This window comes from Heptranchias perlo, chromosome 3 (assembly GCF_035084215.1).
Source record: "Heptranchias perlo isolate sHepPer1 chromosome 3, sHepPer1.hap1, whole genome shotgun sequence".
In the NCBI taxonomy this organism is placed as follows: Eukaryota; Metazoa; Chordata; class Chondrichthyes; order Hexanchiformes; family Hexanchidae; genus Heptranchias; species Heptranchias perlo.
In genome coordinates, this window is record NC_090327.1 from 36,050,782 (window position 1) to 36,068,567 (window position 17,786).

Below are 17,786 nucleotides of genomic sequence, written 5' to 3' on the forward strand. Positions count from 1 at the left end.
TGTTCCAAGGCGCTTCACAAACACAATTTGGCACTGAGCCACGTAAGGAGATATTAGGACAGGTGACCAAGAGCAGTAGATTTTAAGGAGCATATTAAAGGAGGAGAGCTAGGTAGAGATGCGGAGAAGTTTAGGGAAGGAATTCCAGAGCTTAGGACCTATGCATCAAGGCATGGCTGCCAATGGTGGTGCAATGAAAATTGATGATGCACGAGAGGCCAGAATTGGACGAGCGCTGAGATGTCGAAGGGTCGTAGGGCTGGAAGAGGTTACAGAGTTAGGAAGGGGCGAGATCATCAAAAGATTTGAAAACAAGGATGAGAATTTTCAAATCGAGATGCTGCCGGACGGGGAGCCAAGGTAGGTCAGCGAACACAGGGGTGATGGGTGATCGAAACTTGGTGTGAGTTAGGATACGGGCAGCAGAGTTTTGGATGAGCTCAAGTTTATGGAGGTTGGATGGTAGGAGACCGGCCAGGAGACCATTGGAATAGTTGAGTCTAGAGGTAACAAAGGCATGGATGAGGGTTTCAGCAGCAGACGGGCTGAGACAGGAGCGGAGACGGGTGATGTTACATAAGTAAAACGGATGCCTAGCTAGGAAGGGATTGTTTAGGAGGGGTGGTTGAAAGCCTAGTCAAAAAGATGGGTGCTGAGGATGGAGTGAATGGTAGCGAGGCAGAGCGTATTCTGAAAGGGAGTTCCAGAGGGAAGGGCTGAGGTGGCTGGAGGCACTGCTACCAATAGTGGGTCGAGGACAATGGCGGGAGGGGAGGAATGCAGACCTGTCTATGACAGGGGAACAGAGTGTGCAAGAGGGAATTTTGATTTGGAGGAGATTGCAGAAATAGGATGGGGGGGTGGCGGTAAGGACAAGGATTTAAAATTTAATGTTTGGGGTGCAAAGAGCATCGTAGGTCAGTGGGGATGGGGGTGATGGAACAATGGCACAGGATATGTGTCTCAGATCTTTGAACAAGTTGGAGTTTATAAAGGGCGGAGGATGGGAAAGATGTCTGGAGGTGACAAAATCATGGATAAGGGTTTTAGCAATGAAGGGGCTGTGGTGAGGACAGAGGCAGGCAATGAAGTGTAACCTTGATGATAGAGAGGATGTGCAGTTTAAAGCTCAGCTCAGAGCTGAACAGGATAATAAGGTTGTGCATAGTCTAGTTCAGCCTTAGCAGAAGGGGAAGAAAAGGGCAAAGGAACGGAGTCTGTGACAGAGGTGAAAATGAAGGCTTATGTCCTTTTGACACTGAGCTGTGAAGTAATGTGTCGGGTATGTCGGTGCAGTGATTATGGTACTGAATCAGCACCCCAGAGGTTGTGAGTTCAAGGGTAGAATTTTAACCCCCAAGAACGAGTGGGTTGAAGTCGGGTGGGTAGTGAAAATACTAGTTTTTGAGATCCCGACCGCAACCCGTCTCCAATGTGCCCACTTCCGGGTTTATCATGGATGCGTTTGGATACACGCGCAGTCGAAACACGGAGGTCGCGTCCCTAATTAGTTCCAGCGCACATGTATTTAGTGGGGAACTTAACGTCCTTAAGAGATGTTAAGTAGTGTTTTTTAATTGATTGTAACTAAGCTTTATATTTAACGCCTTCAGGACGGCTTTCCCAGGGCACATGAATCTCGCCAGATAAAAGGAGGAGAGAAGGGCCGGTTCATCAGATAAGCCACTTTATTTCACTGCTTGTAGGCCAGGAGCAGGATTGTTTCCTCCGGGCTCCTCCAGCTTATTACCGCGATCGGACCCCCACGATCAGCCGGCCCCCACCCCCCCACATCATTGTCCGACCCTTCCTCCGTGTCTCTAGCCTTCCCCCGATGTCCACAGCCCTGATCTCTCCAACCTTCCTCCAATGTGTCCAGACTCCCCGATGTCCAACCTCCTCCGATGCCCCACCCATCCCCGCCCCCCCCTCCGCAATGTCCGACTTACCTGGCATCTGCTCCCTGGCTGATTTCCCGCCCGGCAGGCTGCCAGCCTGTCAATCTGGCTGGCTGTCACGCAGGAAGCCTGGAAGTAAAATTGTAATCGTTCAATTAGGTTGCGATCGCAGATTCTGACCCGTTAACTTTACTTCCAGGTTTCCCACGCGAAAATCTATCCTCGAGCTCTCTTTCCGTCTCCAGATAAAAATCACGCCCCACATTCCACCATGGCAAGTTGTGAAACTGAAATCTAAAAATCTGTCAGATTGTCAGCAAAACAAAACTGGTTTACTAATGACCTTCATGGAAGGGAACCCTTACCTGGTTTGGGCCTACACCCGACTCCAGTCCCACAGTAAGTGCTTGATCCAATGCTCTCTGAAGTGGTCAAGCAGGCCATTCATATGTAAAAACAATTGTTGAGATGACTAGGAATGATTGGCTACATGCTAAGAATAAAGAAATATCTCATCCTTAACTTGAAGTCAGACAAGCAGTTTCACAGTGTAGGGGCAGCTGAAAGGTCATGAGATGTGCTGGAGAGGTAGAACCGAGTACCATCAGTGCCCACATGGAAGCTGATCCCATGCCGAGGGGCAGCAGCTTGTAGACATGGAAGTGGAGGGAGCCAAGGAAATAATCTTGGCGGGGGTTCCGCAGGTGACGTTGTGGGAAAGGGAAGCGAAGCCATTGCTGGAGATGCACAGGCTGTGTTCAGGTAGATAGGAGTGGAACTCTGCAAGGACAATCCATGAACAACGGAGGAGAGGCATTGGAGAGGGGTGGCTTAGGTGCCTGTGATAAACATTATAGAAAATTCAAGGAGTGCAAGGTGGGAACCATGTTCACTCGCATAGAGAATGTCATTCTTGACTTTAGCTAGGATTTTTTGATGTTGTGAGAAGGGAGGGATTTGAAAAAGAAGTTTCACAAATAATGGACACGGAACTGGAAGGCAATGATGCATTTGAAGTCCTTGGATAGGAAAGTAGTGTTGGAGATGGGTGATTGTTGGGAAGGTCACATGGGTTGAGGTGGGTTTTTTGAGAGTGGAAATGGGGAGTAATGACAGTGGTTTTGAAAGGAGGAAGAATGGTTCCTGAAAGAAAGGGAACATATTGGGCATGGGGCCATGAGGGAGCATTGAGTGGTTAGGAGTTGAGTGCAAAAGGGATCAATGGAGCAGGAATTGGGTCGAAGAAGCCTTGGCGAGTTGCTGCAGTGCATCCTGTGGATGGTACACACTGCAGCCACGGTGCGCCAGTGGTGAAGGGAGTGAATGTTTAGGGAGGTGGATGGGGTGCCAATCAAGTGGGCTGCTTTGTCCTGGATGGTGTTGAGCTTCTTGAGTGTTGTTGGAGCTGCAATCATCCAGGCAGGTGGAGAGTATTCCATCACACTCCTGACTTGTGCTTTGGTGGAAAGGCTTTGGAGTCAGGAGGTGAGTCACTTGCCACAGAATACCCAGCCTCTGACCTGCTCTTGTAGCCACAGTATTTAAGTGGCTGGTCCAGTTAAGTTTCTGGTCAATGGTGACCCCCAGGATGTTGATGGTGGGGATTCGGTAATGGTAATGCTGTTTAATGTCAAGGGGAGGTGGTTAAACTCTCTCTTGTTGGAGATGGTCATTGCCTGGCACTTGTCTGGTGCGAATGTTACTTGCCACTCATCAGCCCAAGCCTGGATGCCGTCCAGGACTTGCTGCATGCGGGCATGGACTGCTTCATTATCTGAGGGGTTTGCGAATGGAACTGAACACTGTGCAATCATCAGCGAACATTCCCATTTCTGACCTTATGATGGAGGGAAGGTCATTGATGAAGCAGCTGAAGATGGTTGGGCCTGAGGAACTCCTGGAAATCAGGAAGCACATTTCATACAAAGGGTATTGGAAATCTGGAACTCTCTCCCCCAAAAGGCTGTGGATACTGGGTCAATGGAAATTTTCTTGATTAAGATCGACAGATTTTTATTAGGTAAGGGTGTGGAGCAAAGGCAGGTAAATGGAGTTGAGGTACAGATCAACCATGATCTAATTGAATGGCAGAACAGGTTCGAAGGGATGCATGGCTTTCTCCTGTTCCTATGACTAAAAACTTCAAACTTATCTTTTTTTTAATTCCAAGTGTAATGTTGCAGTTTCTGTCATCAGCAAGTAGACAGGCCTCCCTGCGATGAAAGGCAGTTGCCATGGCAATAGCTAAGACTGTTCTAATCTCTTACACAAAGCTCACTACCTGCTGTGTTCCTTTGATGTACTCGGTATAATATTGCCTCATACAACACAGACATTCCTAACTTTATGGCTTAACCCTTAAAATATCCGTTGCTGCTTTGTGCTGTAACTGTATGGAGTTCCTGTTTAGTCAGCAGCTTAAGGTTTTTCTTGTCAATATTTGACTCACGTACAAAGTCCCTTTGCTGCTGCTGGTCCCTCACCCTTTATCCCAATTCTATGGACCCAATTTTAACTCGGGGTGAGAGTTCAGTATGGTGACAGAAGCACGTGGGGCTCCGACTCACCGACGCAAGACCTGGGCCATTTTAACTCTCGGACCTCGTTATCATAGTTCAGGTCTGACCACTGCCCGACCCTGTCGGGGATGATACCTTGGAGGCCAGAGGATGGAAACGGTATTGGGGTGGGAGGAGGCCGCAGCCAGAGACCCATGGGAATGGTCCCCGGCAGTAGGGTGAGTGCGTCGGGGTGGGGGGGGGTGTGGAAGGTTGGTAGGCGAACGCGGTCAGGGGAGAGTTAGCCCAAGGTTTCCTATGGGGCCCAGAGGAGCGCTCATGCTCTTCCTGGCCCATAAGGAAACGATAAAAGATTGAATTTATTCACCTTCTCTCTCCTCTTCTGGGCCTGCTCCTGCATGGCGGGACTTTTCCTGGCAAGGCTGGCACCGGGCGCTTAAAGCATGTTATCGCCTCCCAAATCCACGCCCATCTTTCCTGCAGCTCCATGTTTGAATCCCTCCAATCAGGTTTCCGCCCTGTCACAGTACTGAAATGGCCCTTATCAAAGTCTCAAATGACACCCTATGTGACTGTGACCGTGGTAAACTATCCCACCTCATCCTTCTCAACCTTTTTGAAGCCTTTGACACGGATGACCACACCATCCTCCTCCAATGCCTCTCCTCCGTCGTCCAGCTGGGTGGGACTGCGCTCGCCTGGTTGTGTTCTTATCTATCCAGTTGTAGCCAGAGAATCACCTGCAGTGGCATCTCTTCCCACTCCCGCACCGTTACCTCTGGAGTTTCCCAAGGATCTATCCTTGGCCGCCTCCTATTTCTCATCTACATGCTGCCCCTCAGTGACATTATCTGAAAACATGATGTCAGGTTCCACCTGTACACTGACAACACCCAGATCTACCTCACCACCATCTCTCTCGACCCCTCCACTGTCTCTGATTTACCACACTGCTTATCCGACATCCAGTACTGGATGAGCAAAAAATTTACTCCAACTAAATATTGGGAAGACCGAAGCCATTGTCTTCGGTCCCCGCCACAAACTCTGTTCCCTAGCCACCGACTCCACCCTCTCCCTGGTCACTGTCTGAGGCTGAACCAGACCATTTGCAGCCTTGGCATCCTATTTGACCCTGAGATGAGCTTCTGACCACATACCCGCTCCATCACCAAGACCGCCTACTTCTACCTCCATAACATCACCCATTTCTGCCCCTGCTTCAGCTCAGCTGCAGCTGAAATTCTCATCCACGCCTTTGTTACCTCCAGACTCGACTATTCCAATGCTCTTCTGACTGGTCTCCCAACTTCCACCCTCCATAAACTTGAGCTCATCCAAAACTCTGCTGCCCGTTTCCTAACTTGCACCAAGTCCTGTTCACCCATCACCCCTGTGCTCACTGACCTACATTGGCTCCTGGTTTCCGAATGCTTTGATTTTAAAATTCACATCCTTGTTTTCAAATCCCTCCATGGCCTTGCCCCTCCCTATCTCTGTAACCTCCTCTAGCCCTACAACCCTCCGAGATCTCTGCGCTCTTCCAATTCTTGCCTCTTGTGCATCTGCGATTTTAATTGCTCCACCATTGGTGGCCGTGCCAGCAGCCACCTAGGCCCCAAGCTCTGGAATTCCCTCCCTAAATCTCTCCGCCTCTCTACCTCTCTCTCCTCCTTTAAGAAGTTCCTCTGTGACCAAGCTTTTGGTCACCTGTCCTAATACCTCTATATGTGGCTCGGTGTCAAATTTTGTTTGATAATCACTCCTGTGAAGCGCCTTGGGACATTTTACTATGTTAAAGGCACTAAATAAATGTGAGTTGTTGTTGTTGTTGAGATGACGTTGGAGTCTGAATGAAATAGGAATTGCTCGACGAAAAAAGATCACAGTCCATCTAGTTCATCTTCTACCATCCTGATAGTTGCATGATACAAAGATAATGAGGTTATTGGATAATTATGCTAATCAATCTCTATCTCTACAGCAGACTCAGACATGACATCATCAGACCCCAACTCTTGCATCTCAATGAGGCCCTTGCTTGTCTGGGGCGAGGGCCTCCAATGCTATCCAAAATAGAATCATAGAATCATAGAAGTTTACAACATGAAAACAGGCCCTTCGGCCCAACGTGTCCATGTCGCCCAGTTTATACCACTAAGCTAGTCCCAATTGCCTGCACTTGGCCCATATCCCTCTATACCCATCTCACCCATGTAACTGTCCAAATGCTTTTTAAAAGACAAAATTGTACCCGCCTCTACTACTGCCTCTGGCAGCTCGTTCCAGACACGCACCATCCTTTGAGTGAAAAAATTGCCCCTCTGGACCCTTTTATGCTGTCCCTCAGAATTGATTCCAATAATTTGCCCACCACTGAGGTTAGACTGACTGGCCTATAATTACTCGGTCTATCTCTTTCTCCCTTTTTAAACAACTTTCTTTTTTTTATTCAATCGGCTGATGTGTGAGTAGACAACAAGGGGAGTAATTTCAACCTTACCCACCCAAAGGCAAACTGACAAGATCGAATTGGCTGCCCATTTTACACCCCAGCCGAATTTACTTTCCATTGACTTCAATGGAGTGTAAAATCAGTGTAAAGGTTGTCTCCTGGGTAACGGGAGGCTATTCAGAAGCCAAGGAGTGCACTGTAACAGGGCCTGATCCTGTCCTTACCTTTCCCACACACACAGGCAGACTTTCCAACAGTGGTTATTGGAGCATATAGCGGGAACCTTTTTTAAAAGGACATCCTATTGTGAGCTGTTTTAAAAGGCCTTTTAAAAGCTCTTTCAGAGAGGTCTTGATGTTGAGCTTCCCTTTACAATTCCACAGGCGGCATCATCTTCAGTACCTGTTCACGTGACAGTCTATCTGACCACAGAGGACATCACAGCTGAGCCTGATGTATACTTCCCCTGGCTTCCACACATAAGCACTTCCAGTAGGGGTCAGGGGACAGTGAGGTGAAGCAGGCAACCCAGGCCAACTTTACATTGATTCAATCAAATGCGAATTAGATTTGATTTCTTTCAGAAAATAATATTTTGGGATACAATATATGAGGAATTTGAGACATGACATGTGGTAAGTGTAGTATGCTTGGGAGGAACAAGTGACTTTGCACCTATGATTCCCAAAGCCCTCCACCACTGGGACTTTCCTCGTGTCACGTCTGGGTCTGTCGTAGACCAATTGCTAGAGATTGATTGTTATGATTGGCAACAACTCCATTATCATTGTATCACGCGATTACCAGGATGGTAGAAGGGGAACTTGATGGACCTTGGTCTTTTCTCGTCTAGCAATTCCAATGCTTTAACAGATCTCTAACCCAGGGGGCGCGGCAACCCATTATACTGCATTTACCACTATCCCAGCTCATATCAGCTAACTCAGGGGTGAAGCCTGGGACCTGGCACTAGCTTAATAATCAGACTAAGGTGGTTCCTCTCACAGCCAAACACATAATTCTAGATCTTTCTTTCCGTGAACCCTTGTGCCATGCTGGCAGCCATTGATAGGAATTGGATAGGAATTAGGCTTGGATGGCGGATATGTTTGTCTGCATATAATCAGATTTATTATAGGCTTAATTGACATATTACTAAAAGGGTCGGTAGAGGGGATCACACACATATGACACCAATCCTCACACCAATGGTATTCGGTTTTTAAAATAAACCCACTAAGACCATCCACAAAGAATTGTCCCCATTTACTGAGTGCCAATACCACGCTTAAAAGCTTTACTTAAAGAATGTTTAATTGCTTGAGAGAGAGAGAGAGAGAGAGATACAATACAATTAATGCCTCTCTTGTTCTGTTCTGTCAGCAGCCTGACTGGAGGATGGTTGCAGGCCAACACCAAGCAAGCAATGGCACCGATTTTAATCTCCGCCAGCGTTACAATGGGCGAAGACGCCACCTTCTTCATTGTCCTCTGAGTGCTCGTATTCCTTGCTGCAGTCAATAGGAACACTGTCCCATTTTGACATTGGTTTTGAGGTGTCGTGCGGTGCCCTGACGTGGGGGCCAATCCACCCGTTCCAACTAATGATGCAACCAGATTCCTTATCTGCTGAAGGCACCGACTAATGCTGGGGTATCATAAAATCACATGGCACAGAAGGGGGCCATTTGGCCCATCATGCCCTGTGCCAGCTCTTTGAAAGAGCTATCCAATTAGTCCCACTTTTTTTCCTTTTCAAGTATGTACCCAATTCCCTTTTGAAAGTTATTATTGAATTTGCTTCCACGACCCTTTTGGGCAGTGCATTCCAGATCATAACAACACATTGCGTTAAAAAAAAATTCTCCTCGTCTCCTCCCTGGTTCTTTTGCCAATTATCTTAAATTGGTGACCTCTAGTTACTGACCCTTCGACTAATGGAAACAGTTTCTCCTTATTTACTCTATCAAAATCCATCATAATTATGAACATCTCTATTAAATCTCCCCATAACCTTCTCTGCTCTGAGAATAATCCCATCTTCTCTAGTCTCTCTATATAACAGTGCCCTCTGACAGCTCAACCCAGGTGGCCATTATGTATTTGTGGCCCCATCTGTAGGAGGCATCCCAGCTGAGCCTGATTTACAACACCGCCTCAGCCATTGTCCAGATACTTGCGCTTCTCGGAAGCTATCACTGGAGGTGAGTGATATCCCTGGCTGATTTTTCCTGTCCCTGATTCAGGGGCACTGAGACAAATTGTAACTCTCCCTCCACTGCTTCCCTGACCACGACCCAATGACACCCGCTGAAAGAGAGCACTGGGAGACAAGGTGATCAGGCTCAGTTACAATACCCCTCAGACAAGAATGGTCTGCTTAAATTCATTGTTAAGGTTCACATTTAAATAATAACCACGTAGGTAAGCTGCCAGAGAGCAACCAGTGCCCGTGGAACTATAACTATACAAACACACGGAGAATGTTGGACTGGATAATAAGACCAACTGGTCATCTAGCCTGTCCCAAACAATGGTCATGCCCGAAGCATCATGATACAGACATTACCCCAGTATTGTGGAGAGGAAGGTCAGAGAGAAGAAAAAATATATACCAGAGAGTCACCTCTTAGTGCTTACACATTAAAATGCAGATCTCAGCAGTGCAGAAACCAGGTACTCATACAAATATCCACAGCCCTCCAAACCAGACAATACCAAACTACTTGATTTTCCCTCCCATTCTCCCATAGGTGTAGATGCTGGGAATTTCCTCGGGGTGGGGTGGAGAGAGTGGAGCCCTGAGGAAGTTCACTCCTCCCATAATTAAACGGTAACGAAGTGGGGGCATGTGTGAGAAGCAGTGAAAAGAAGAATGGCAATGGGCAGCCAGCTCCAGAAAATAGCATAAGAGGACAGAGTAATGGTGAGGCCTTGGGCCATCTGTGCCCATCTTGATTATGGCAAATGATTTCAAGATTGATCCCACGATACTGTGTTGAGGAACAATTAGGCATAGTTGACTCAGAAGGAATGTTTTATTGGGCTCACTGGCAACAGCCATCCTTTTGGGGAGGTTGGAATTTTCACTAGCCATGATTTCACTTGTCTATTTATCCTTGTTTGAGGCTTAAAGCCAATCATACAACTTCAGGTCAAGACTCTTGTCCATCATAGAGAGGGAAAGAATAAATTTGCTTTTATATAGAATCTTATACAACACCCTCAGGGATGTCCCAATGTGCTTTACAACCAATTGTTAATTTTGAAGTGTAATCACTTTTGTTATGTAGGCAAACATAGCAGCCAATGAATGAATCTGTTGTTGGGCAAGGGATGAATGATGGCCAAGCCAGCAGGAGAACTCCTTACTCTTTTTCAAATAGTGCTATGAAATTTTTTACGTCAACCTGAGCAGGTAGGCTCACAATTTAACATCTCATCAATCCAGTGCTCCTTGGGTACTGGACTAAGTGCTCAAGTCCTTAGTGGCACTTGATCCCACAGCCTTCATGATTTAGAGATAACAGTGCTACCAACTGAGCCAAGCTGGCACTACTTTCTCAAGCTGTCTCAAACAGGGATGTAGTCAACATGTGGAAATACACAGCAGGCCTGTCACCATCTGTAAAGAGAAGAACAGTTTAATGTTTCAGGCCTAGACCTTTTGTCAGGACAGTTGATCACTCTTTGATTTAAATTGCTATCACCATTGGTGGTTAAAGGAAAGGAAAATCAGGCAGGATGTATAGTTGGATGGCTAATTCACTATCGCCCATTTTTCGTCCGGCAATTAAAGTTAAAATGACCTCCTTTGTGTGAGGATGGACTTCTTGCCATTCAACTGTGCCTGTTGCCCTCCACAGATAACGTAACCACCATCTCGCCTTCTGAGTAGCATATGACCCAGTGGGTGCCATGGAATATTTGATCAACAAAAATGCAGATAGTTCATATTGTACATAGCCTATTGCTGCCTGAATGGGTTTGAGGGTTTCTGTGTCAGCTGTGGCTCAGTGGTACCACTGTCACCTCTGAGTTGTGCAGGTTGTGGGTTTAAGCCCCACTCCAGAGACTTGAGCACAAAATCTAGGTTGACACATTAGTGAAATACTGAGGGAGTGCTTCACTGTCAGAGATGCCATCTTTTGGATGAGACATTAAACTGAGGCCATGTCTGCCCTCTCAGGTGGATTTAAAAAATCCCATGGCACTATTTAGAAGAAGTGCAAATGTGAAGAATGTGCAAAAGCCATAGAGTAGTCATAATGGGGGATTGAACTATCCTAATATAGACTGGGATAACAATAATAATATAAGGGGCAAAGAAGGGGAGTAAATTTTGAAATGTGTTCAGGATAACTTTCTCGACCAGTACTTTTCTGGCCCAACGAGGAAGGACGCATTGCTGGACTTGGTTCCAGGGAATGAGGCGGGCCAAGTGGAGAAAGTGTAAGTAGGGGAGCATTTAGGGAGCAGCGATCATAGTATCATAAGGTTTACAATAGCTATGGAAAAGGACTCTGAATACTCTAAAGTAAAAATACTCAATTGAAGGAGGGCCGATTTCAGTGGGATGAGAACAGATCCAGCCCGGGTAAATTGGAATCATAGATTGGCAGGCAAAACTGTAATTGAATAGTGGGCGGCTTTTAAAGAGGAGATGGTTCAGGTACAGACAAGGTACATTCCAGCGAGGGAGAAAGGTAGGGCAACTAAAGCCAGAGCTCCCTGGATGACAAAGGAGATAGAGAATAAGATAAAGAGGAAAAAAGCAGCGTATGACAGGTGTCAGGTTGATAGCTCAAGTGAGAACCACGCAGAATATAGAGAGTTCAGAGGGGAAGTGAAAAAGGAAATAACAGGGGCTAAGAGAGAGAATGAGAATAGATTAGCGGCCAAGATAAAAGGGAATCCAAAAGTCTTCTACAGACATGTTAACGCGCCAGACAAGTGCCAGGGAATGACCATCTCCAACAAAAGAGAGTCTAACCACCTCCCCTTGACATTCAACGGCATTACCATCGCCGAAACCCCCCCCCCATCAACATCCTGGAGGTCACCTTTGACCATAAACTTAACTGGACCAGCCACATAAATACTGTGGCTACAAGAGCAGCTCAGAGGCTGGGTATTCTGCGGCGGGTGACTCACCTCCTGACTCCCCAAAGTCTTTCCACCATCTACAAGGCATAAGTCAAGAGTATGATGGAATACTCTCCACTTGCCTGGATGAGTGCAGCTCCAACAACACTCAAGAAGCTCGACACCATCCAGGACAAAGCAGCCCACTTGATTAGTACCTCATCCACCACAACATAAACATTCACTCCCTTCACCATCGGTGCACCGTGGCTGTATTGTGTACCATCTACAGGATGCACTGTAGTAACTTGCAAAGGCTTCTTTGACAGCACCTCCCAGACCCACAAACTTTACCACCTAGAAGGACAAGGGCAGCAGGCACATGGGAACAACACCACTTGCATGTTCTCCTCCAAGTCACACACCATCCCGACTTGGAAATATATCGCCGTTCCTTCATCGTCGCTGGGTCAAAATCCTGGAACTCCCTACCTGACAGTACTGTGGGAGAGCCTTCACCACACGGACTGCAGCGGTTCAAGAAGGCGGCTCAACACCACCTTCTCAAGGGCAATTATGGATGGGCAATAAATGCTGGCCTTGCCAGCGAAGCCCACATCCCATGAATGAATAAAAAAAACCGGGTAGTAAGAGGTGGGGTGGGGCCGATTAGGGACCATAAAGGAGATCTACTCATGGAGGCAGAAGGGATGGCCGAGATACTAAATGAGTACTTTGCATTTGTCTTTACCAAGGAAGATGCTGCCAGAGTCTCGGTAAAGGAAAATATAGTTAAGATACTGGATGGGCTAAAAATTGAGAAAGAAGAGGTACTAGAAAGGCTAGCTGTGCTTAAAATAGATAAGTCACCTGGTCCGGATGGGATGCATCCTAGGATGCTGAGGGAAGTAAGGAGGGAAATTGCGGAGGTACTGACCATAATCTTCCAATCATCCGTAGATACGGGGGTGGTGCCAGAGGACTAGAGAATTGCAAATGTTACACCGTTGTTCAAAAAAGGGTGTAAGGATAAACCCAGCAACTATAGGCCCGTCAGTTTAACCTCAGTGGTGGGGAAAATTTTGGAAACCAAAGTCTGGGACAGAATTAACAATCACTTGGATGAGTATGGATTGATTAGGGAAAGCCAGCATGGATTTGTTAAAGGCAAATCGTGTTTAACCAACTTGATCGAGTTTTTTGATGAGGTAACAGAGAGGGTAGATGACGGCAATGCAGTTGACGTGGTGTATATGGATTTTCAAAAAGTGTTTGGTAACAAGAGAGGCTTGCTATTAAGATTGCGGCACATGGAATAAAGGGGGCAATAGCAACATGGATACAGAATTGGCTAAGTGACAGGAAACGGAGATCAGTGGTGACCGGTTGTTTTTCGGTCTGGAGGGAGGTGTGCAGTGGAGTTCCCCAGGGGTCAGTGCTGGAACCACTGCTTTTCTTGATATATATTAATGACTTGGACTTGGGTGTTCAGGGCACAATTTCCAAATTCAGATGAAACAAAACTTGGAAGGGTAGTGAACAGTGAGGAGGATAGTGTTAGACTTCAAGAGGATATAGACAGGCTGGTGGCATGGGTGGACACATGGCAGATGAAGTTTAACACGGAAAAATGTGAGGTGATGCATTTCAGTAATTAAAATGAGGAGAGGCAACATAAACTAGAGGGCACAATTCTAAAAGGGGTGGAGGAACAGAGGGATCTGGGGGTATATGTGCACAAATCGTTGAAGGTGGCAGGGCAGGTTGAGAAAGCGGTTAAAAAAGCATACGGGGTCCTGGGTTTTATAAATAGAGGCATAGAGTACAAAAGCAAGGAAGTCATGATGAACCTTTATAAAACACTGGTTCAGCCACAACTGGAGTATTGTGTCCAGTTCTGGGCACTGCACTTTAGGAAGGATGTGAAGGCCTTAGAGAGGGTGCAGAGGAGATTTACTAGAATGATTCCAGGAATGAGGGACTTAAATTACATGGATAGACTGGAGAAGCTGGGATTGTTCCCCTTGGAACAGAGAAGGTTGAGAGGAGATTTGATAGAGGTATTGAAATCATGAAGGGTCTAGATGGAGTAGATAGAGACAAACTGTTCCCATTGGCGGAATGGTCAAGAACCAGAGGGTATAGATTTAAGGTTTTTTTTTATTCGTTCATGGGCATCACTGGCAAGGCCAGCATTTATTGCCCATCCCTAATTGCCCTTGAGAAGGGGGTGGTGAGCCACCTTCTTGAACCGCTGCAGTCCATGTGGTGAACGTTCTCCCACAGTGCTGTTAGGTAGGGAGTTCCAGGATTTTGACCCAGCGATGATGAAGGAACAGCGATATATTTCCAAGTCGGGATGGTGTGTGACTTGGAGGGGAACGTACAGGTGGTGTTGTTCCCATGTGCCTGCTGCCCTTGTCCTTCTAGGTGGTAGAGGTCACGGGTTTGGGAGGTGCAGTCGAAGAAGCCTTGGCGAGTTGCTGCAGTGCATCCTGTAGATGGTACACACTGCAGCCACTGTGCGCCGGTGGTGAAGGGAGTGAATGTTTAGGGTGGTGGATGGGGTATCAATCAAGCGGGCTGCTTTGTCCTGGATGGTGTCGAGCTTCTTGAGTGTTGTTGGAGCTGCACTCATCCAGGCAAGTGGAGAGTATTCCATCACACTCCTGACTTGTGCCTTGTAGGTGGTGGAACAGTTTTGGGGAGTCAGGAGGTGAGTCACTCGCCACAGAATACCCAGCCTCTGACCTGCTCTTGTAGCCACAGTATTTATATGGCTGGTCCAGTTAAGTTTCTAGTCAATGGTGATCCCCAGGATGTTGATGGTGGGGGATTCGGTGATGGTAATGCCGATGAATGTCAAGGAGAGATGGTTAGACTCTCTCTTGTTGGAGATGGGCATTGCCTGGCACTTGTCTGGCGTGAATGTTACTTGCCACTTATCAGCCCAAGCCTGGATGTTGTCCAGGTCTTGCTGCATGCGGGCATGGACTGCTTCATTATCTGAGGGGTTGCGAATGGAACTGAACACTATGCAATCATCAGTGAACATCCTCATTTCTGACCTTATGATGGAGGGAAGGTCATTGATGAAGCAGCTGAAGATGGTTGGGCCTAGGACTCTGCCCTGAGGAACTCCTGCAGCAATGTCCTGGGGCTGAGATGATTGGCCTCCAACAACCACTACCATCTTCCTTTGTGCTAGGTATGTCTCCAGCCACTGGAGAGTTTTCCCCCTGATTCCCACTGACTTCAATTTTACTAGGGCTCCTTGGTGCCACACTCGGTCAAATGCTGCCTTGATGTCAAGGGCTGTCACTCTCACCTCACCTCTGGAATTCAGCTCTTTTGTCCATGTTTGGACCAAGGCTATAATGAGGTCTGGAGCCGAGTGGTCCTGGCGGAACCCAAACTGAACATCGGTGAGCAGATTATTGGTGAGTAAGTGCTGTTTGATAGCACTGTCGATGACACCTTCCGTCAATTTGCTGATGATTGAGAGTAGACTGATGGGGCGGTAATTGGTCGGATTGGATTTTTACTGCTTTTTGTGGACAGGACATACCTGGGTAATTTTCCATATTGTCAGGTAGGTGCCAGTGTTGTAGCTGTACTGGAACAGTTTGGCTAGAGGCGAGGCTAGTTCTGGAGCACAAGTCTTCAGCACTACAGCTGGGATGTTGTCGGGGCCCTTAGCCTTTGTTGTATCCAGTGCACTCAGCCGTTTCTTGATATCACGTGGAGTGAATCAAATTAGCAGATGATTGGCTTCTGTGATGGTGGGCATATCAGGAGGAGGCCGAGATGGATCATCCACTCGGCACTTCTGGCTGAAGATGGTTGCAAACGCTTCAGCCTTATCTTTTGCACTCACGTGCTGCACTCTGCTATCATTAAGGATGGGGATATTCACAGGGCCTCCTCCTCCTGTTAATTGTTTAATTGTCCACCACCATTCATGACTGGATGTGGTAAGACTGCAGAGCTTTGATCTGATCCATTCGTGATTGGCAGAAGAACCAAAGGTGATATGAGGGAAAACGTTTTACACAGCGAGTGGTTAGGATCTGGTGGGAGTGGTGGAGGCAGGTTCAATCATGGCCTTCAAAAGGGAACTGGATAAGTAGTTGAAACAAAAAGATGTGCCGGGCTACAGGGATAGGGAGGGGCAGTGGGACTAGCTGGATTGCTCATGCATAGGGCCGGCGTGGACTCAATGGGCCGAATGGCCTCCTTCCGTGCTGTAACCTTCTATGATTCTTTGATTCTAAGAGCAGGGGAGCTCTCCTTGGTGTCCTGGCCAATATTTATCCCTCAACCTCTATCACCAAAACAGATTATCAAGTCAATATCTCATTGCTGTTTGCAGAACCTTGCTGTGCGTAAATTGGTTGTCACGTTTCCTACATTACAACAGTGAGTGCACTGAGTGAGTATCCATTGTATATGAAGTGCTTTGGAACGTCCTGAGGTCATGAAAGTCGCTATATAAATGTAAATTCTTTCTTTTTGCTTGTTCTTTGTTTTCTTACTCTCCTGGATCCTTCCTTTCCCTTGAGACTCGTTTACCTGGCCTTCTGGTTCACAGGTGAGTCATTTACTACTATGCTCTTAGATAATTACCAAAACCACATTCAAAATTTCCAGAAAACATCTACATGTAACAGCATGGGTTGTTTCTGTTTCTTTCAAAGATTGGAGAACAATGGAGAGGAGTGGGGATCTCCAGAGAGTATACCTCATTACATTACATATCTATGCTCTGTACACCATGTGCATTTACAGGCACACACCCAATCATTATGATGTGGTACACAAGCGTCTAGACAACAGACACCTGGGTGCAATTAGCTCTTGCTGTCTAAACTGAATAAATGGGTTCATATGACACAATTTTTCTTCGTTTCAGGTTCTGGCAAGCACTTGGGTAGGGAGTAGCCGGAATAATGATTGTTAAGAAAACCTCTCACTTGCAGGCTTTCTTGTCTCTCTCTATTTCATTAAGAAATTTCCTAACTTGCTCCTCTAAATTGACAACTCACTGGCCAAATGTTCTTCCTACTTCCTAAGTTATCACTGTGTTGAAATCAAAACTCATCATATTGTCTCCTATAATCAGCAGGATAAGTATGTTAAATGTCCAGGTGAATGCTCAGAAATGAGGGTGAAAACTTGGAAATGATCACAAGGTTGCAAGATGGGTTGAGATGAAAAAGATTCTTTTGGCCCAATTGTTCTCATCCTTCCAGGATGCCAACCCTTCCATCTTCCCATCTCGCGATAGCTTAGCGAAGTCACAAGATGGATGCAGATGAAGAAGGCTCTTCAGCTCATTCGAAAGCGAGCTGGAAGTTCTGAGAGTTCGATGCATGGCGAATCCTGGGAACAGATCTGTGCCAATGGTACAGTGTGGTGTGAGACCGTTGGTTTGGGTTCATGGCCTTCAACAGAAACTTTGAGAGTCAACACTGAACTGCACGGATTACTATCTCCTTCCTGAGGTGTTGCGATCGGCCTTTATTTTCCTCCAGACTCATAGAGAAAAATGATCCATCTGATTCAGGTCTGTTCTCACAGCTGTTAGTATTACAAAGAAGGAACCAGCACGGTTAAGCTAAATATTTGTAAGCACGTGAGAACATTCTGGAATTCTTCAAGAAACAATAAATTTAAAGGTGCTTCCTGCCTCACAGACCCAGCTTCCTTCAGGGATCCCAATGGATTGAACAGGCCAAGGTGGGATTGTTGCCAATCGTATACCCGCAGTGCTTGATAAAGTCTGGTAACTAGGTTAGCCAGGGCAGTCTTTGAGCTAAAACTCGAACA